At 43.2% G+C, this 21,284-nt stretch overlaps 1 long non-coding RNA gene across 1 annotated transcript in view; it reads right to left on the bottom strand.

The window, feature by feature from the left end:
- The window catches only part of LOC116593017, a 225,731-nt gene that overhangs the window by 55,459 nt on the left and 148,988 nt on the right, over positions 1–21,284 (bottom strand). Inside the window, exon 7 of the long non-coding RNA XR_004286702.1 lies at positions 2,109–2,165. This is a non-coding gene — a long non-coding RNA (uncharacterized LOC116593017). The remainder of the gene's footprint in view (positions 1–2,108; positions 2,166–21,284) is intronic.

Below are 21,284 nucleotides of genomic sequence, written 5' to 3'. Positions count from 1 at the left end.
TTTGAATCCAGCCCTGTACTGGGCTCTGTGCTCAGCCTGGAGTCTGCATGTTCCTCTCCCCCTGCACCTCCTCCCCTCTCTCGCAAATAAATAAAATAAATCAATCTGACTGTTTTCCTATAATCTTTTACCAGTGTTTGTGCACCTGCATGTAGGATTCTGTGAGTTAGAACCAGACTATAAAGATGTATATGTTGGCTTTCAAACCATCTACTAAAGACATCTTCCCTTAGTTAAGGCAACAGCTATAAATTTTCAATTCAAACATGACTCTATGAGTCAAGAAATTAAAAATTATCTATTTTCCCTTCTTTGCACAGATATCTCTGCAACCAAACTCTGAGAATAAATTTGCTGCCCCTGTCTGGGGGTTTCTTGATATTTTAAGAGGGTTGTTTCAAGTGAAGAGAATGAACGGAGATTATCTTCATAAAGGAAGAGCACGTGTATCTAGCCCCTGAAAACACACACACACACACACACACATACACACACACACACACACACACACACAGATCAGCACGAACTCTGTGCTCCACCCAGTAAAGCACTTTCCTAATACCAGGTCCTTATTCAAGTGGTCCCCTCCACCAGCAATTCCTTTTCCTCCCACTTCTGCCTGTCAGGTCATACCCAGAATTCAGGGCTTTGTTAAAAATCTCAGATTTTCAGTGAGATGTATTGAGTGTTCTTTGCCCTATCAATAATCTTTCAGAAAGCCCTTCCCTTTTTAAAGATGATAAAACTGACAGGGAGGGGATACCTGGGTGGCTCAGTGGGTTAAAGCCTCTGCCTTCGGCTCAGGTCATGGTCTCAGGGTCCTGGGATCGAGTCCCATATCGGGCTCGCTGCTCAGTGGGGAGCTTGCTTCCCTCTCTCTCTCTCTCTGCCTGCCTCTCCATCTGCTTGTGATCTCTGTCTGTCAAATAAATAAATAAAATCTTTAAAAAAAAAAAAAACTGACAGGGAGATTAACTGATTTGTTCAGGTCACCTTGAAGGAATTTGCAGAGAAGTTTAACTCAAATCTTTTCCCCCTATGCCCCAGGGGTATCTTCTCAAATCATTGTGGTCTGAACCAATCTACATCCCCCTCACCAGTCCAGGTCTCTTAATGGATACTAGTATCACATGTTGCCTTGCCTTACAGAGTTCCTTGTGAATAGAGACCTCCTTCCCCAGAAAACAGTTCCCATAGAACCGGAACCATTCTTTTCTCCAAATCCCTCAAACCTTTTAGCGTCCTGTATCCATCTAGCTCTAGGAAAGTTTGTATTTGTTGAATTGGAATGGGATATCCCAAGGGTATTTCCTACCACCTTTCCATGAATGAACTTGGTTTTATATAATTCCACTTTGAGTCTCCCCTAAGGAAGATCTTCTGGAAGTATCAAAACCACCACAGGTGAGAGGCAGGACGTGGTCAAGACCCAAGGCCTGTGGTAGCCTTCTGCTGGCTCTGTAATCTCAAACATAAAGCTCTCCTTGGGAAGAACTGGGGTAATGGGCAATCCCTTCCAAGCAGCTTTCAAGAGTGAATTGTTCTTGACATTCCCAGAGTTAACTGTGGTCTTAAGGCCCCAGGCCATTTGCAGCAAGATTTTAATGACTATCATTACTTCTGCCATTACCACCACCCAATAAAAACCATCACTGACTTGACGGGATTATCCACTGCTGAGCAGAGCCACCAACTCCAGCTTGTGACAGAGCATATGGTCTTTGCTGACAGTATTATTTATCAAAGGAGGATAAAAATCACCATAGTGCTGTGCTTTTCACAGGAGGTAATGGCTTGGGGCAAGATTCAGCTTCAACTCAGCCTGGGTTTTCAAAGACACAGCCCCCCTTTTCCCACAAAGCACTTCACAAAAGTGAAAATGGAACACATGCTGAATGGGATTTTCAGAATAATGAAAACCCTATAATTAGGAAGCAGTAGTCAAAATTATATTACCCCATAAGAGCAAAGCTTCGTAACAAGTTAATGCAATTACTACTTCAGCTTTTCTAGAGATAGAAGCAAACAGGGCAATTAAATCCTCGGTCTTTATTTTTGCAGGGGCTTAATGAAAGGAAAATAAATGAGCTGCATCTCCTTCTTCTTACCTCTGTCTCTGCTTTGCCATCGGGGACAGGCTTCCCACCTCCTCTCTCCAATCTTGTCTGAAAAAGAAAACAGGCCACCAGCTGTGAGATGGATTAGGCCCCAAAACTTTGTACGTGGAATAGAAGCCCTCATTTTTGACAGAGACTGCCAAGAATTTTGCATCACTGCCAGCTTTCTATTCCCTCCATTAGCTGGCCTATCCTACTTAACAAAAGAGTCTCTGTGTGCTGATTTGTCTGTGAACGTCCACACATCCTGTGTGCTTTGATTTTGTCCTGTCCCCATGCATAGTAGTAACCTACTTCACCATCTTTACCTGTAACACTTCCCCCACACAAACCCGATTCATTCCAGACAAACGATGGACCCACAATCCCCCAAACACAGTTGTCACTTTTCGATGATGACCTTTATGCATACTATTCTCTCCGCTTGTGGAGCCATTTTGGAGAAGGTACCAAAGGAAGGTGATTTCTCCTAACTGTGTACATTGGAGGAGGACACTGTCCGATACAAGTGACTGGAGCTCAGTGCCACAAAGAGGACAGATGGGACGGTGGCTCACTTCTCTGATGCTAAGAAAAAAGCCCAGAAACTCACCTATCTACATGTAATTATAACATTTAGTATCCGGTAGTCCTGAGCCATAACGACCCGTTTGGACATGCATCATTGTAAACAAACAGCCAAATTTAGTAAATGGTGGGCCCAATTCTGAACACAGAATAGTGACTTCTGGGTGATCATTTTGACCAATCTAAGTCACACATTTTTGGTTCCACAGAGGTGTTCCATGAGAAGCCTGAAAACTGCCTAAATGGGACCCAGATCAACAAATAGGTTAATTTAAATAAATTAACCTGTTTTTTACTGAATGTAAGGTACCCCTGATCATGAGACACACCATCATTTAATGTAAAAATAACACCAATTCAAGCATGCCACCATGTTTTCCTATGTTAAATTTATTTGCTACAAATAGGTATTTATTAAACAACACAGGACCACGATATGAACATCTTTGCCTAGTTCCCAAACATACCACAACCACCATCATGTCTGTCATTGACCCACAGTAATTTGATACCATCAATTGTCTGATGCATCCTGATTTCCAAGTTGCTGAATTGTAAGAAAATGGGATCTTCAGCATGGACGAAATAAACTGTATTTCAGCTGAGATTCTCATGCAATCAACAGCTTCTCCTCATTTGACATCAGCTCCAGCCCCAAGTGACATAGGGATCTTGTCTGTGCCCTTGGAGTCTTCTTCTCCCTCTGTCTTCCCCTCCTTACGCTCCGTGATGGTCCTCTTAGGACTCCGCCTCACACTGGCCTACTGCTTAACACTGGCCAGTTATTAAAAGTTTAAGCTTTTTTTTCCCCCCAGTTTTCCAAAACCCCTTAATGCTTGCCATTGTCACCTTATTCCTGCCATTATTGCTCTTTATTTTTCTTAAGCCTTTTTTTTTTTACATCAAGAATAAGTTCCTTTGATTAAAAACCTGTAACTGTCCTGTTCTCTCCTAAGAGGCTTTTAAGCACATACAAAGATTTGGGGCAGAAAAGAACAATGATCCAGGTGCTAGTTCAAAGACTGTCCCTCCCCCACTCTGAGGAACCACCTAAACACACCCTATCAGCCTACCTTTTTTCTTTAATTTCAATTTCTTTTTTTCTCTTACAGTTACACAGCAAGATCAAAGGAACACCGTGTCCCTGGGCCTTTGGCACAGAAAAGCCTTTAACTCCTTACTGGTCATCCCCCGTTATTCAACTGTCTCATGACACCCACCCCACCCCACCCCAACCCTCCCCCCCACAACCCCGGCCAGAGTGAGCAAGAGGGCTCCCGCACCTCACACCCTCCCACATGCAGACCCATCCCCCTAGCCTTACTGTTACTTTTTATAAAATTTCAAAAGCCTCAAAGAGGCTTTTAAAATTCATGTCAACCTGATTTCCCCTGTCTAGGAACGTTAGGGGACATGTGGGCATTCTGTGATGTGTCCTGGTTCTAAATGTCCCCAAGGGTGGTCCTGACCCACTAAGAGCCAACTTAAAATATTTACTTCCCTGGCTCCCAACCTGAGGTGATCTTGTCCTTCAGTGACTAGTGACAGTCCTGCTCTTCCTACCCGGTGTTTATATACAGTGCCGTGTAGGAAAATGTTTCACAGCCCGCTGTGGGTAGAGGGAGGACATTTTGACTTTGTCAGTTTGGGCGGTGTAAACACTGCCATCACCGCTGATTTCAAGCCACCAATGTGATGTCACTAAACGCAGGAAACAGACATAACTTCACCAGTAGAGCTAATAGTAAAATGTAGGAAAATGATTAGGAAATGATGAGTTTTGATGATTAACTGTCTTTGTTTTTAATGTAGTTTCTTTTGTTCTAAATTATATAAATTTTGTTAAAGTTATGTAATTTAATTTTTAATAATGCCTGCGTTTAGTAGCCAGTTTATGAAACTCTGGAAAATTTAGCACTTGGCTCTTGCAAGCCAGAAGGAGCACCTCCAACAAATATATTTAATTATATATGTAATAAAGCATATGCTACCTTGTATTATTATTATTATGTTCATCTTTTATGTACCCAATTAGACTAAATTCTCTGCAATATGAGGCCATTTGTCTTAATTTTTTACTTACTATGCTGCTAAAAACAGAATATAATTAAGCTCTAACATTCATAATGTTATTTATTCATTGAAAATGTTTTTGGGGTGCCTGGGTGGCTCAGTCGTTAAGCATCTGCCTTCAGCTCAGTTCATGATCCCAGGGTCTTGGGATCAAGGCCCACATCAGGCTCCCTGCTTGGTAGGGAGTCTGCTTCTCCCTCTCCCACTCCGCCTGCTTTTGTTCCCTATCTCGCTGTGTCTCGTCAAATAAATAAAATCTTAAAAAAGAAAGAAAGAAAGAAAGAAAGAAAGAAAGAAAGGAAGAAAATTTTTTTGATGGGCTATTAAAATCTAATAATAACAAAATCTTGGCTGTGGCCCAAATCTGACTCTTCCTGCAATCACATCTTTTTTTTCTTTTTTTTAAGATTTTATTTATTTATTTGACACAGGGAGAGATCACAAGTAGGCAGAGAGGCAGTCAGAGAGGCAGGCAGAGAGAGAAAGGGAAGCAGGCTCCCTGCCAAGCAGAGAGCCTGACGCGGGGCTCAATCCCAGGGCTCAATCCCAGGATCCTGAGATCATGACCCGAGCTGAAGGCAGAGGTTTAATCCTCTGAGCCACGCAGGCACCCCTGCAATCACATCTTTAACCCAAAGAGCTTATGAGCTAAAAAAAAAAAAAAAAATGCTATCAAAAAAACCATATTATTATCAGCATAACTAAATCATCTTTGCCACCAACTATAAGATCATCTACTACTAAGAGCAGGAGTGACCAGCTGTGTTATCAATGCTGTTGAGAACACTGGGAGAACAACCGTCAATCACCAAAAGCAAACCAGCTGCCTCCTATTACTGCTGAAGTTAGAGCTCTCTGGGAGAAAGCATTCTTGGGGTGGGCGTCCCCTGATAGGGTAACCAAACTGACAAACTTAATTAACCAAATCCCCAAAAGCGATCACCCCCTTTACAATTTACACTTTAAAAAAATTAGCATATGGTGTGCCTGGGTGGCTCCATTGGTTAAGTGTCTGCCTTCACTCAGGTCATGGTCCCGGGGTCATGGGATCAAGCCCCACATCAGGTAGCCTCCACTGAGAAGGGATCCTCCTTCTCCATCTCCCTCTACTGCTCCCCCTGCTTATGTTCTCTCTCTCTCTCTCTCAAATAAATAAATAAATAAATAAATAAAAATTTTAAGAAAAGAATTAGCATATAACCCCAAAAGCCAACTCACTATCAAAGAGATACTATTAGTATCCTCATTGGAGAAATAGCTTTTCTGCAACAATAATTTTGGTTTCAAATAAACAGGATCCTTCATTTCCCAGAAGCAAGAAATCAGGTTTGCCATGAGAATGGCATTTGTTGAGTATCAAACCAGAAGACAGGAAATATGAAGGTCTTGAAAGATGCATACTCCAGGATACAAACAAGTACATCATCTCTGTTCCACAGTGGAGTGTATATGTCTAAACCCAAGACTATTAATATTTACCGAAGTGTGTCTGTCATAGTTAAAAGTATTGGTAAAGTCTGTGAAAATTCTCTATGTATGTCACCAAAACCACGATTATCTCCCACCACAGGAGTTACAATTGAATAAATTTTAGCTTTATAGGCTATGGTTACACGGCAGACATAGATGCCTGAGAATATGCCCTAGTCCAGGGTTGGCAAATACACAGGCGCATGCGCTCCCACCCACCCCTTCCCACACCACGGCAGACATCATTAATGGATCACTACACTCTTCGCCACTCAGTACAACCATTCTTCCCTACACGGCTCTACAGCAAGCGCTCCAAACCCTGGCCCTGGGCTCTAAACAAAGAATTAGGCCTCTTGCAGGAAGGATAAGGGCTCCATGCGACTAGTGCATTATTTCAGGCTCATTTTGATGGTGCTGCTATCAAAGAGTGAACCTTTTGAAAATCTTGTTGCCGGTTCGTTCCCCGCTGTAAACCCCAAGGTGTGAAGTCAAGAGCTTTACATTGGCCTTGGCTTTTCTCCCCTCCAGCATTGCCCTGGAGAGGTGTCCTATCAATTGTTCACCGTCCCTGTGGTCCGCAGAAGTACATTTTAGAAATCCCTTATTTAAGCTTTTCTGGCTTTTTGCCACTACCACTAGAGGGCGCCACGGAAAGGGAAAGGGGGTAAAACTAAAGCGAAGTCATTTTCCTTTTCAGTGTCTTCCCATACTGACTCTCCGCTGAACTTTTACCGTCGCGATGAGGAACTCCGGACCTAGCCTGCTCCCCGCCTTGGATGCCCCACACAGCCAGCCGCTTTCCACACAGAAACATCTCTTTTTACCTCCCTGTACCTGCCCCTCTCCTCCGATCCCAATCAACTGACATTCATCCCACTTTCCCGTTTTCCGTGTCTTTTTCCTCCCAGTTGATTGTGAGACCCTGAGGGCGAGGCCTGGCTTTGTGCCCCCATGCCGTTGTGGTGCCTAGCACACAGCTGGTCCTGTGCAAGCCTTTGTGTGTCACCTTAGAGACCCAACGCGCTGAACAGGCCTCTCATTCAGGGTGAGAGAAATGAAAACCATACCATCTCGTTAAGTTGCAGCACATTTTCCACAAGTACTTAGGCATGTGCTTGGGCCCTGCTCTCTCATTTTCTTACCATGAAACAATTCCCATACGGGCACTAGTCTTCGGCCCCTCTGCTGGGTAGACTTCAGCTTCTTGGCTCTGCGTCCTAAAGGTCTGATACAGAAAGAATCTGGATGTCATTCACCCAATGCTGTAGGAGTTTTCACTGACAGTCTCAGGGAAAAGCTGAGGGGGACAAGCTTCGAATCCAAATTACTCCCTTCTCCCCTTCTGAAATTCTTAGAGTCCCCCCCACCCAACCCCAGGTTGACTTTAATTACTTCGCCCAATAGCCTTTTGCAATTGGGCAAGCTCCTGGGAGCATTTTGAAAGGCCCTGCGAGCTTCCTGGTCAGCATTTTCAATCTCTAATTATAACTTTGCATGATGGCTTCACTTAATACTTGTCAGGTGGGGCTGGGAGTAATTGATGGTTTGAAACTCAATCTTCAGCAGCCACCACCAAGGTATTGAGGCTTAATTCCTCTTATGTTCTTAGAGAAGCTGCTGAAAGCGAAGAGGAAACGTATGCTATCCTCCATCCTAGGGAAGCACAGGGACTTTATTAGAGTGTAGTAAAATATTTATAGGAACTTTAGAGCTTGTGGGGCTCAAGGACTGAATTCACCTCACTTTTTCATTGGCACTCTTGCTTCCAGGGCAATCTGTCATGGGGTGGTCTGGGTATGTGACTTTGGAAATCCTTCTTTTAATGAACAAATAAGGAAAGGTGTGTGCTTTTTCTCTGGAAAGAATATTTTTCTCGCCCACTGCCTTCAAAAGAAGATAAAAATGTGCTAACATACAGAATAGAAATAAAGGGACTATTCTGAAACAGAGACGGAAGGATTTTGACTAGAGAAAGGACCATCGGTGATGTTAGAGGATTTCTTTAATTCAAAGAATAGGCTTAACTTTTTGTTCAGAAGGGAACTTTGGGTCTCAGTCTTGAGTTGTGAGTTTCTGTTTTACCAAACTCGTATTCTTATTGCTGGCTTCGCGGTCTCCTCCTCACCTTCCTTTAATCCTCCATGTTGCTTTGTTGCTATTTATTGTCCTTCTGGCAAGCCATCTCATTTGTTTCCATACTGCCTCTTCCATCAAAGGTAAACTAAGGTAACTTCCTTAGCCTATTCCAGATGCATCACCCATCCACCCACTCATTCATAAAACATGAGTCATCCGTTGGCTTGATGGCACAGGTACAAACACAGGGCAGTCCCCACTCTCAAGAGACTCTGTTTAGTGACACGGTTTCGAACCATCTGGCAACATTGCAAACTACATGAAATATTTAAGCTATGCTAAGATTCTCAGAGACTGTCACCATTCCTCCATGCCGGAGGGTTCTGAGGAGCTGACACATGTGTAACACTAACCTAGTGGACAAGATGTAACTATGATTCCTTGACCTGAATCTAGAAGTCCTCAGTGTGCCAAGTGCTGGGAAAGAGAGCTGAGGGAAGGCCAGGAGAAGTCTGGAACCTCAGCAAAGAACAGGCAATCAGTTCATAGAAAGAGAGTTCCATTTTCCTCTAGTTCAGCAGCTGTAGGTAAGATAACCATATTCCCAAGAATTAGGCTTTTCCCACAGTAGAGCTGTAGCAACCTATTATCAGCTTACCTGGAATGATTCACATTCTCTCTCTTAACATTCTCCCTGGCCAAACTAGCCAGGTCAGGGATAAACCTCAGGGCCCCCGGTGGGATTCTGATATCTAGCTGCAGCACTAGTACTCCAGCCCAATAAGAAACCACGGTTTTTATGAAGTCCATGATCCTTCATGCCAAAAAGCGCACTAAGACGTCAATCGAAGCGGAGGCTAATCTCCAAAGGAAAGAGTTTCAAAGAGCATTCCAGATTTCACCTCACCCTTCAGCCCATACTTGAATTCAGCATCTATGTACTGCTAATGGTTGTTAAATTAAAAGGCAGTCATTTAATAGAGCAGTTCCAATAACCAGAGTTAAGCTGCCTTCTGCCATATGGCTTTGGGCATAAAGTGATTAAACTAGAATGTCCAGAGCCTCTGCTGCTGGGCTGTTTAATGGCGCTATGCGTCATGAGCCCTGAGATGACAGGAAATCTGTTTTCACTTCACATTCCTGGGGGAAAGTGAGTCCTTTTGGCCTACAGGGGCTTACACCCTCCTCCAATCCCTATGACTTGAACACTCAGGTTGACCCTGCGTATATCCTAATGACTGACACAGGCCTGACTCTCAGGATAGAGACAGGAACCTCCACTACGCAGCCATTCCCAGAAGTACAATCCATAGTGACTAATAAAGCAAGCAGCGAGAGCGGAACACCCAGCACAAACCCTGGAGATAAGGACAATTAGGGGCCCATTCCATGGGTGGCAGCCTAGAGCAGGGCGAAGGCTGATCCCTTAGCTAATGGGAATGGTTACCAGACCTTGAGCACATCTCACGGTGCCGGGCACTCTGCTGAGTACTTTAGCCTGTATCACTTCATAATCTTCCCAACAACCCCTATCAAGGACATATTATTATCATCCCCGTTTTACTAGCAGCAAAGCAGCCTTAGAAGAATTAAGTAAACTGACCAAGGTCACAGCTAATTAGTGGTGGAGCTAAACTTCAAACTCAAGCCTGCTTGACTGCAGAGCCCAACTTTTTTAACCACAATGTTGGTTGAACATTTCTGCCAGTTTCTTTTTTTCTTTTTTTCTTTCTTTCTTTCTTTTTAAGATTTTATTTATTTATTTGTTGGGGGGGTGGTGCGCAGAGAGAGCACAAGCAGGGAGAGCTGCAGGCAGAGGGAGAAGCAGGCTCCCCCACTGAGCAAGAAGCCTGATGCTGGGCTCAATCCCGGGACCCTGGGACCGAGACCTGAGCCAAAGGCAGACGTTTAACTGCCAGATGTCCCTGCCAGTTTCGTAGTTAAGGGTAACTGGGAGGAAACATCACTATGGGTATTTTTTGGTTCCTTGCTTCCAAATATGATTAGTAAACTATGTGTGATCCTCACTTCAATGGGCAGACTTAATCATTTTCAACACACCCTTTTGTTGGCTTCATCAACCCCGAAGTTCAGGAACCATTTTAAGTGCTACCTACAGATACCAGATCCAGCAAACCATACCTATTTCCAACAAGATTCTGGAACTCAGAAAGGGCCCCAAATGGGAAACTATCACCTGTGTAGTGTTCTGCCTCAATATGGCTTTTTCAATGTGATACTCTCAATGTGATACTTTCTCAATGTGATATTCATTATAGTAGTATACATACTTTTAGCAATATAATACAGTTCCAGTCCCCAAGGATCTTATACTCCTACTGGGGAGCCTGGAGACAGACAGGTCAGTAATACTCAAGAACGTAAACAGTTTAAGCCTTCAATGGCCCAGACAGTATGAAAGACATGCAGAGAATCAAAAGACCTCAAAAGGAAGTCCTTGTTTCTTTGGTGTATGAATGACCAAACTCACAAACTCATCCTGCCAGACTAAAATCAGAAAAGGAACTCTTGTTCATTTACTTTACTTGGCATCAATAAATCACTTAAAGTCATAAACAATCTGAAACTTTGTGTGCCCCTTGTTGAAAGTCTTGTATAGCTTTAAGAAGGTTGTAGGCACTATACCAGTCAATCTGTTTGGAAATTTCTAGCATAATTCTGAGAGCTAGAAAATTCTTACAAAAGACAGAGGCACTATCTCACCCTTAGTAAATAAGTTCTCTTACCTGATAGGCCCTGCTTCATTAACTTTTAACTGGTGCTTTTAATATTCAGTTTGTACTTTTAAACTTTTAAAGCCTTTATCAGATGTTCTTTGAAACCAAATGCACACCACTAAAATACACATGTTTCCAACGTGATCAGATTTCTTTTAAACCTATTCGCAAAGACCTTGAGAGGACAAAGAATGTATTTAATGATAGGAACAAGCATGGCGCCAGTAATGAATGGTTTGGTTCTGCCAATAATACCCAAAACTAAAGCAATAATTTTTTAAAGCCTTGTTTTGCCTTAGCAATTTAAAATAAAGTATTTTCACATGTATTATCTTATTTAGTCCCTATGACAACCATAGAGCCAAGCAGAGTGAGTTTTATTTTCTCCATTTTAAAATAAATATGGTTTGGAGCCTCCAAATAATGGAGCCAAGCTTACAAAACCAATGTATGGCAGAGCCAGCACCAGAATTCAGGCCTCTTGGCTCCCAGCCAATTGCCATTTCAATTCACATCTTTATATCAAACAATATAACTTCTATTTCTGTGTGATCTCGTCAAGGACAGGTTGTAAGTCTTACTTGTCTTTACATCCCTGGTACCTGACTTGCGACAAGTAAGAATTTATGGTGGACCAGAATTAAAGACACTTTGTGCTCGTGTCTGTGCTTCTCACAGTCACTATTACTAGTTAGTTGGGTTGAGCTAAGACTAATAAGGCCATAGTTTTTGGTTCTAATTACCCATGGGACAATTAACTTTCTTGTATCCCATGGCCAAACAATGGTTCCTAAATACAACCAGTCATCTGACTAACCTATTCCAAGAGGGATCTGGCAAATTAGTGGGCAGATTGGTCCAATTTATCTCCCTAAATCCATCCATCCATACTGGAGAACAGGGACTGTCACACCAGCATCTAACTTCTCAGGAAACATGCTCATCAACAGTCTCTCCCAGGAGGATTCCTAGACGGCCTTCTAGACCAGTGGCCATGATCTGTTTCCAGTGACACCTCCCCTCAACCTGGCATAACTGATGAGAGCTGAATGGGTGCTTGTCCCAAAAGCAGTCAATGGGCGGCCAAAAACCTTTGAAATGTTCTGGCAAGAAGGCCATGCCCCATCAGAAATGATGGGGGTTTACAGAGTGGATCAAATAGCCCTTATCAGGAATTCAAAGTGAAGATACAAGGAAAGAGTAACTTAGGAACAAGAAGAGAGAGACTCAGAAGTGGAGACACTGATGGTGAAGCACTGGAGTAGGGACCATGGGGAGACCTCCCACCTGAGCTCTGACCAGGGTTATAAAGCCAATGGCTGTCTTTCAAGCCAGAGTTGGGTTTTCTTCCCTTCTGGGCCAGTAGATCCTTAACCTTTTGGGATCTTGATCCTTTTGATAATCTCATGAAAGATACAGGTCCTTTTCTCAGAAAAATTTATCTACAGGAATTTAGACCAATGATTGATTTAATTTCAAGGGATTTCTTGATCCCCTAAAATTTAACCTCAGACCCACTGAAAATCTATGAAACACAGGGCAAAGACTCTTGCTTAACCTGTTCATCTATCACATCTATCTCCGAAGTTCAGCATGAAGTATAGGGCTGGGAATACAGTGAGTATAGCCTACATCTTGGCTGAATGAGTGAATAAGTCAATAAATAAATGAAGTACAGTTTGGCATTCATGCTCTGTTGCTAGTGCATTAGGAATATCCTTTTCCTATTTTATGAAATATTTTATTAACATAGCTGGGAAGCATGGCTGGAAGGAATACCTGTTACCTGTAGATCCCTCAGTGGTGTTTAACATACCCATTAACACAGTTGATGGGTATACGATCACCTTCCACATCCAAAACTAGAAGGGCATTGCACCTACTAGTACACCGATGAGAACTAGGAAATGTCATAGCCCACAAGGGTAACCCTACTTTTCCAGTAGATAAAGATGTGAAAATTCACTCGGTTTTCTACTTGAGATATACATATGTAGATATAATGATTTAGAATTTAAACTACTTTTTCTTAATATACAACTCTAAAAATAATACTGATTAACACTCTGATTTCTGACTTTCAGGAGGGAAAAAACTAGTTATTTCCAATAGTCTGGAATTCAATTTTAGGTTGAACATTAGCTGGCTTCTCATTCAGACAGATGGAAACAGAGAGAGAGTAGCCTACTTTCTTTTGGATAGTCTGGCTGGCTTTATTTGGGATATTACCCATATGAAGATTGACCAGGGTGTAAACTGAGGGCCAGACTATGCCACATAGCTTTGTATCTGCTCCTCTTCCCACCGCCAACCTAAGTGTACTACAAATAGAGAGATTTTAAATCAATTTATATAGTGGCCCATAAAGTGCAGAGAACAGATCTGCTTTTTGATTTGGGGAGGAAAACAAAGAGAAATGCAGTGAATGGCAATGATCTCAAAATTTTAAAAAAGTATTGGCAGTTATAATTTTAAACTGATTACATTTATGAGTAAAAATCTATCCTGTGGTTAATTATTTTTAAACTGCTTCATCCTTTATCGTACAACTCTTGTGTAAAAAGCTGCCCGTCACTTTAAGTTATCACTAATTAAAACTGCAGGATGTGGCATACATCAAGTTTTCATATAAAGAGGTTTTCCCCTACCCCCCGATCTTTGGATCAAATACCGTAGCAGTGTAAGAAGAATATAGTTCCATCCATTCACAATACATACCCTATGGGGATGCATTTGTCTCAACACTTCCTCAAGGACACCAGGGGCACAAAATATGGTACTGTGCTTCCTTCCATTCAAGCAGCACAAACAGTCTCTCATTAATATATTTAAAGGCCATTAACAGGAAATCTGTATTTGGTTTGTGGCAAAGCTACTAACCTCAAAGACCTAATTTTTGCTAGCTATTGAGTCACTTAGCTTCCTAGGCATAACATTTATTCTTTTAATGTGATCTTCAAAATATGACTGCTGTTTTTAACATGTGTGTGGGGTGAGAAGGAGTGATGAAGCCAATATTTCCTGAATATTCTTTATGTAACAGGGACTTTGCAAAAATGATGTCATCCTAAGGAATTCTTCTTACCCGGTTTACATACCAGAAAGTTGAGCTACAGAGAGGTTAAGGTGCTTGCCTAAGGTCAACCAGAAAACAAAGGAGTCGGGATTCAAGTCAGTACACTGTGCCTTCAAAGTTTCGGTCCTAGCCTCTTGCTGCCTCCCCAGCAGGGCCCCTGACAGGGAATGGTTGTCTGAATCACCTCCATTATTACAAATCATGCATTAAAGACCAGGTCTGTTTGACAAGGTTAAAAGATAAAGACTCCAATTCCCTACTCTCATAGTCTTGAGTGGAGTGTGACCCACATGTTGGTCTTAGGCCCCTCCCTTTCCTACTAGAGGGAGGGGACGGGGAAGCATGCTGAGTCTCTTCAGTCTAAGAAAAAAAAACTCAACTGGTCAGAGCAAAGAGCTGCTCTGACCCAGCAGTGGAAGGCCAAGTTAAAGAACAGAAAGGTGTAACCTAAACCCAGATCTTGGCTCTCAGGGTGAAAGGCCTCCCCACGGGACTTTGGCCCTGGCATGCTGCAACAGCACTGAGAGCTAGCTCCCAAGTTGAGACTCAGATTCCATTTCTGCCTCCAGTAAGACATTGTAGGGTGACCTTGGGCCTGACCCTTGACTTCAGTGTTCTCATCTTTGGAGTGAGGGGTAGTGATGTCTGCCTAGCATCCATCTTCTAAGTTTGTTTTTGGAGCAGACACTAGCATAGAGGTTAGTTCTCCCCGTACACACAGCAGACGTTGCACCAAAGACCAGACCATCAGGCTCCATCCTCTTGGCAATCTGTACATTCAGACCCCAAACCCTTGTAAACAATCCCACATTCTTCCATCAGCAACCTTTGGTAATCAGAAATATTATAGCATCACTGCTGTCCAGGATCAGAACTTAAGAAGTTGAAAGGTCCAGAAGATGCGGTGTCTTGTCTCCACATCAAGTAAACAGCCTGGGGCACTGCTTTCTGACAGGTGGCGACACTCATAGGGCACCAAGGAAGGAGCTATGTTTACAGGACACTTAATATTCTGAAAGGCATTGGATATATGGGGGTGCCCATATCCCAGTAACCCAATCCCCTGGCCCTGGACCAGTGGTGAACTCAAGATGATTTCCACCATTTGCTTGGCTGTCACCATGTCTCCAACCTGTGAAATGGCTGATGGCTCAGGAGAATGACCCCAACCAATCAAAAAAAAAAAATATGTTACCCAGCCAGTAGAAAGAGAAAGGGGACCTTTGAGAAAATGTGTCTGATGTTCAAAGGAAAAGTAGGGCAGCCTTTTGAAATGATTTTCATAGTCTTTAAATGAGAGAAATAAATTACCAGAACTAATAGTTATAGACAGCAGGACCGGCAGCCAGACTAAGCTCTGTATTTCCGTGATTCTAACACCTGTTGGGGAGCACCTGGTGGGCCCATACTACATGAGGCACTTAATATATATTGTCTAAACTAATCCTCATGACAATATATCATCCTCTGGCATGAACCAGCAACACGACCTTGAGCCAACGTTGACATCTCTGGGTCTGGTCTTCTTCTAAGACCAAGGAAAGAATTACCAACATGTATGCCAAAATCCCCGAGGCTTGGGCCAAGAAATGGAACAGAGAGGAAGACAGTGAGCCACGCTGAGGGCGTAGATAGCTCTCATACAGAGGGGGAGGGGAGAAGCAGTGTAAAAAAATGGGAGACTATCTAAGGAGAAACAGAAAGGCAAATTCAATAAGCACTTTCAAAGTATGAGTCTCAAAACAAGAGTCTTTCTTCCTTGGAATATTACTGTTTTGTGCCAGCTTAGGAAGCCTGACTACCTCCCGTCTGCTTCAGAAAATAGACAGGATAACAGGAAACAGTTTCAGATTCCACAGTGATTATAGCTACTTAAGTTTGTCTTACCAAATACTGTCTCAAACAGATGGTATGTAACATTTGATTAAGGGCTTATCCTGCAAGCCCAACAGGGAACATTTCTTCCCCTCTTAATATAGAAAAGATTCAGAGAAGAAAGGAAATAAACTGACATCTTTGCTCATATTCTATGTATGTCAGTTTTGCTTGTGTGTGCGCCTTTCCTGAAATGAATCTATGCTTATTATGCAAGTCAAGACCAAACTACATAATAGTGACACCAGAGAATCTTGGAGAAGAAGGATATGGAAGATCACCTCATCGAGCTCAGAGATGGAGACTGGGTAAGGTTAGCTGATGTTCCCAAGGTCATACTGTGGCAACCTTGGGACCAGGTCTTCTAACTCAGGGTCTGGCATTCACACCAGCCTTTATGTGTGCATAATGTTCAACGTGGGGAAAACACACAAATTTGTCAGCACCATTTTTACTAAATTAGCACCAATCTCCGAGGAGCAATTACCAGAACTTGAAGCTGATGGGTAATGCCATTCAAGTCCAGTTAATGAGCCAAAAGCTTGGTTCTTCAAAAACACTTAACATTAATCAGCATTTGGCTTTGGTTTGTGACAAATGTTTTCAAAACATCACAGACAATTACAATATTCTTAGCTTTGCCTAGTGTAAATACAAAATGAAAGAAAGTCAGAATTTCATAAATGACAGTCTCCAGAATGGAAATAATGAGTCCCACAGAGAAGGTACAATGTGTTCATCGTTCTAGAGGCCAAATGTAACTTGGGAACTAACGAGGTCACTGAGAGATTACAAAGTGTGAGCCTTCTGCTTGGTGAGGATGAAAAGGCAAACAGGATCAGCCACAGAAGGCAGTTAGAAAGGAATTACCCCAGGCCTCATGCCCATGTCCCACTCCCAGGCTCACCCCCTAAGCCCGTGGTCACCAGCAGTGCCCCAGAGAGGAAGGTTTCCCAGCATCTAGTGGGGGGAGAAAGGAAACTGAACACACGGTGGCCTGGCGCTGGGAAAGCAGCAAAGGAGAGGAAGTGGGGGTGGGGGGTGTGGAGAGAGTAGGAGGGGGTTCCTGGGTGGCTCAGTGGGTTAAGCGTCTGCCTTCGGCTCAGGTCATGATCTCAGGGTCCTGGGATCGAGTCCCACATTGGGCTCTCTGCTCAGCAGGGAGTCTGCTTCTCCCTCTCACTCTCATTCTGTGCTCCCCCTCCCTCCTTCCCTCCCACCTCCTCTCGCTCTCGCTCTCAAATTAAATAAATAAATAAATAAAATCTCTCTTAAAAAAAAAAAAAAGTAGGAGGATAATGCCTTAGCTCCAAGCTCCAGGTTCCAAGAAGAGTTCTTATGCAATTTTGTCCTCTGGATTTCCTGGGGCAGTTCATCTATGACCTGCCCATTTATCTATCTACTCTCTATCATTACAAGCTAAAACCCAGTTGTGGTTAATGTTAGGTTTTCTAAAAGACAGAGGATTGCTTCATTCACTGGGCTTAGACAGCATTACTCACCAGCTAGTTTTATATTAATAAAAAGTATGTTAATCAATTAACCAGTCATTGTTGATCAGCCCATTAATAGTTAACATTTATTGAGAAGTCACTGTGCCAGAAACAACACTAAATGCTTTCCCCTGTATTTCCTCATTTGTTAGCCACTATGACCCTGTAACATGATAATAATGATCAGAGTCACTTTCAGGAATTTATTCAATGCATACATTAAGCACCTGTGGATATGATGCACTGTTCTAGGCATTGGGGATATAGCAGTGGAGGAAACATGCAAAGTCCCTCCTCTCTCTTAGGTAACTTATATCAGTTAGCTATTGCTGCATAACAAATCTTCCTTAAACTTACTGGCTAAAACAATTAGCATTCACTATTGCTTATAAATGTATGGGCTCCCTGACCTTGGATGACTCACTCACACATCTGTAGCCATCTAGCAGATTGGCTGGTCGAGAAGAACCTGCCCTGGGAAGACTCCTCTCTATTCCACGAGGTTACCATCCTCCAGAAGCTCTCCTGAGTGTATCCTTTTTTTTTTTTTTTTTAAGATTTTATTTATTTATTTGACACACAGAGAGAGATCACAAGTAGGCAGAGAGGCAGGCAGAGAGAGAGGGGGAAGCAGGCTGCCACTGAGCAGAAAGCCCGATGTGGTACCCAATCCCAGGACCCCAAGATCATGACCTGAGCTGAAGGCAGATGCTTTAACCCACTGAGCCACCCGGGTGCCCTCCTGAGTGTATTCTTTATGGCAAATGTGGGAGTCCTGAGAGAGTGAAATGTGCCAGTCTTCTTGACACCTAGACTAAGAATTAGCACAGTATCTTCTGCAACATTCTATTGGCCAAAGAATGCCATAAGTCCAGCCCAGATTCAAGGGTGGGGAAACAGAGTCCACTTCATGATGGGAAGAGTCACATTGGAAAACACATGGATACAGGGAGGTCATTAGTACCCCCCATCAGTGACATAGGTAATGATGGCTGACATGATGTTAAGGAATTCATGACAATAGTTCATTTGAGTCTCACAGGTACCCTGTGAGGCAAGTTCTACTATCAATCTTAGTTTTCTAGATAAGGAAATTGAGGCCTCGAGAGGTAAAGATTTGCCAAACATACCATGATGTAGCCAAGATTCAAACCCAAGACTGTAGTTCCTGAGCACCGAACCACTGTGTGCTTCTCTCCACCTGGGCACTTCAAGAGAGAGAGAAAGTACAAAATACGACCAGTATCTGCAAGGCCCTTCCTGGCCTACTGGGGGCACATCATATAAATCCCTGAAGAATCAGTAACCATACATGCCTCTAAGCTATACTTTCTTGATAACTGCCAACAGGACTGAGGATAAAGGAAGCCAAGACAAGAGGCAGAAGCTTCCATGACTAGAGGGACACTAACAAACCTTTGAAGGTCATGGACAGTGAACAGCAAATGGCATCCCCCTAATTTCTATGTAAAGAGGTTTCTGCATCTTTCTTGCTTACGAATAAACTTCAGTTTTCCCAGAATGGCATTCAGTATTTCTAACACATGGATTTATACAGCTTAGCACTTCATTCAGTGGCAAGCAATAGAAAATCTGACTACCAGTGGGTTTTACTCAAACAGGGATTTTTTTCCCCACACGCAAGGCATGCGAAGGAAAGCAGTCTGGGGCGTCCCTGGAACCAGGGGATGTTATCAAGGAACCGGGATCTTTCTCCTCTGTCATCCTCAAAACATATCCTCATTCTTGTGGGTGGGGGGGGAGTGGGGCCTAAAGGTGCCAGGATGGCTGGTATGCCCACAGGGAATTGTGTGCATGCCTAAGTAGGAAGAAGAAAAGACCAGAAGCCCAAGGTGAGCATGCAAGCACACCCAGCCCACTGTTTAAATGTTTTAATGTTTAAATGTTTTCCTTTGACATCCACCAGCTTACACTCTCTTTACTCTCTTTGGCTGGAAATTGGTAATGCATAGCTGCAAGGGAAGCTGGGAAAACTGGTGTTTCCGTTTTCTAATTCCACAGTATGTGAAAACAAGGCAAAACAGGGCTGGAATTGGCTTTTTGATGCCCTAGTGAACTGAAGCTGCCAACCCAAGAGCACTTCAGTCAGTTGCTCCCCTGGCTCCCTTTTTCCCTGATGCCCTTCTCCCTTCATGGACTATGGAAATTTTTCTGTGACTTTCCTGATGCCTAATGGCAGGCATGACTTCTATCAAGCCCCCTTAATCCTTTCTCTCTGCCCCTGCTGTTGTGGCATTTAGCACTTTCTGTCTTGAGTTGTTCCTCTAGTAGAATGCAAACTCATCCCATGAGCACCTCCTATAGCTCCTGGCACATGCAGACATTGTGATGGGAAGAGATCAGGCACCATGATGCAGTACATGTGGATGACAAGAGAAAGAAGAGTAGCTCCAGTAATTTGAGGATTGTCAGGGGGAGAAGACTGGTAAAATGGTGGTTATCATCTGTGGTAACAGGACACCGCTGAGCTCTGTTTCAGACTTGTCGAGCATGAGTTGATCACCGAACGCACAAATAGGAATTGAAACACATTTCTGGTCTTAGGAGAAAAGTTAGATCTGAGTTATAGGTTTGAAACTCATTGCCAAAAAGGAAGATTCAAAGTGGAAATCTACTGATGATTCTACCCACAGTCAGAGAAGACCCCAGGGAAAGAGGAAGGAACGAGCTCCAAAGACCAAGTAAATGTCAAAAGCAAAGCTGGACAATGGCATAGGTTTGACATCACCAAGATTTTGCCAGGCAGGGAACACCGGCTCTGTGCTTGTCCAAGTGGTCAGTGTGTTCTCATGAAGAACAATGGAGGCCAGAATTGAGCAAGTATTTTCAGTCCAAACTATCATTGCAAGATAACTAAGGATGGAAGCAACAGACGTGCTCCTCTAAAGCAATAAACAAACAAGTGTCTGATTTCCTTACCTGGCAAATGGCAGAACCCCAGCTGAAATTGGCTTAAAACTGGCTTATGTAAAAGAGAACTTACTGGCCCATGAAAGAGCATGGATGGCTTCTGCTTCAGGCATTGCTGGATTCAAGGCCCAAGGAATGTCTTTAAGACCATCTCTCATCTCTCTTCCTTCCTAATTCTCTCTTAATGTTGGATTCATCCTCCCTTAATGCAGATGACTTTCCCCATACATCAAGGAAAACTGACGGAAAACAACTCTAGTGTACAACACCTTTTTTTTTTTTTTTTAAAGTAGACTCCACACCCAGCTCAGAGCCCAATGTGGGACTTGAACTCACAACCCTGAGATCCTGAAAACAAGACATAAGCTGAAATCAAGAGTTAGACACTTAACCGACTGAGCCACCCAGGCATCCCAAGTCTACAACATCTTTGCAGCTTGTGATTTCAAGACAGAAGAGAGTTCTATAAGCTCCTCAATGTCAGATCACAAGGAGGAATCTGATGGGCCCTTCTAGGTTTCCTGCCTTTCCCCAAGTCAAGGGAATGAAGTGTGCTGACTGACTGAGCTGAGGTCACACACTCACTTCTCTGATAGTTGCGGGTCTGAGGGCTCTCCATTAAAAAGTAGTTCTGTTGGCAGAACAGAAAAGTACTAGATGGGCAAAAACAACATAGTCTTCTAAGGCCTGTTACAAATAGGCTTTGACCATTTGGGCCTTGCTTCCTTGTTGGGATTCAGACACACAGAGCCTATTGATAATTCAACGGTGAAGACCTGCTTGACTCACTGCCCTGGCGTCCACTTGCCTCTTTAACTGGTAAACAGCCTCTTTACCTCCCTCCAGGCTTCCAGACAAACTCCAG

This window comes from Mustela erminea, chromosome 6, assembly GCF_009829155.1.
Source record: "Mustela erminea isolate mMusErm1 chromosome 6, mMusErm1.Pri, whole genome shotgun sequence".
Taxonomy (NCBI): Eukaryota; Metazoa; Chordata; class Mammalia; order Carnivora; family Mustelidae; genus Mustela; species Mustela erminea.
Note: the sequence above shows the minus strand (reverse complement) of the source record. Positions and strands in the feature narration are given on the sequence as shown.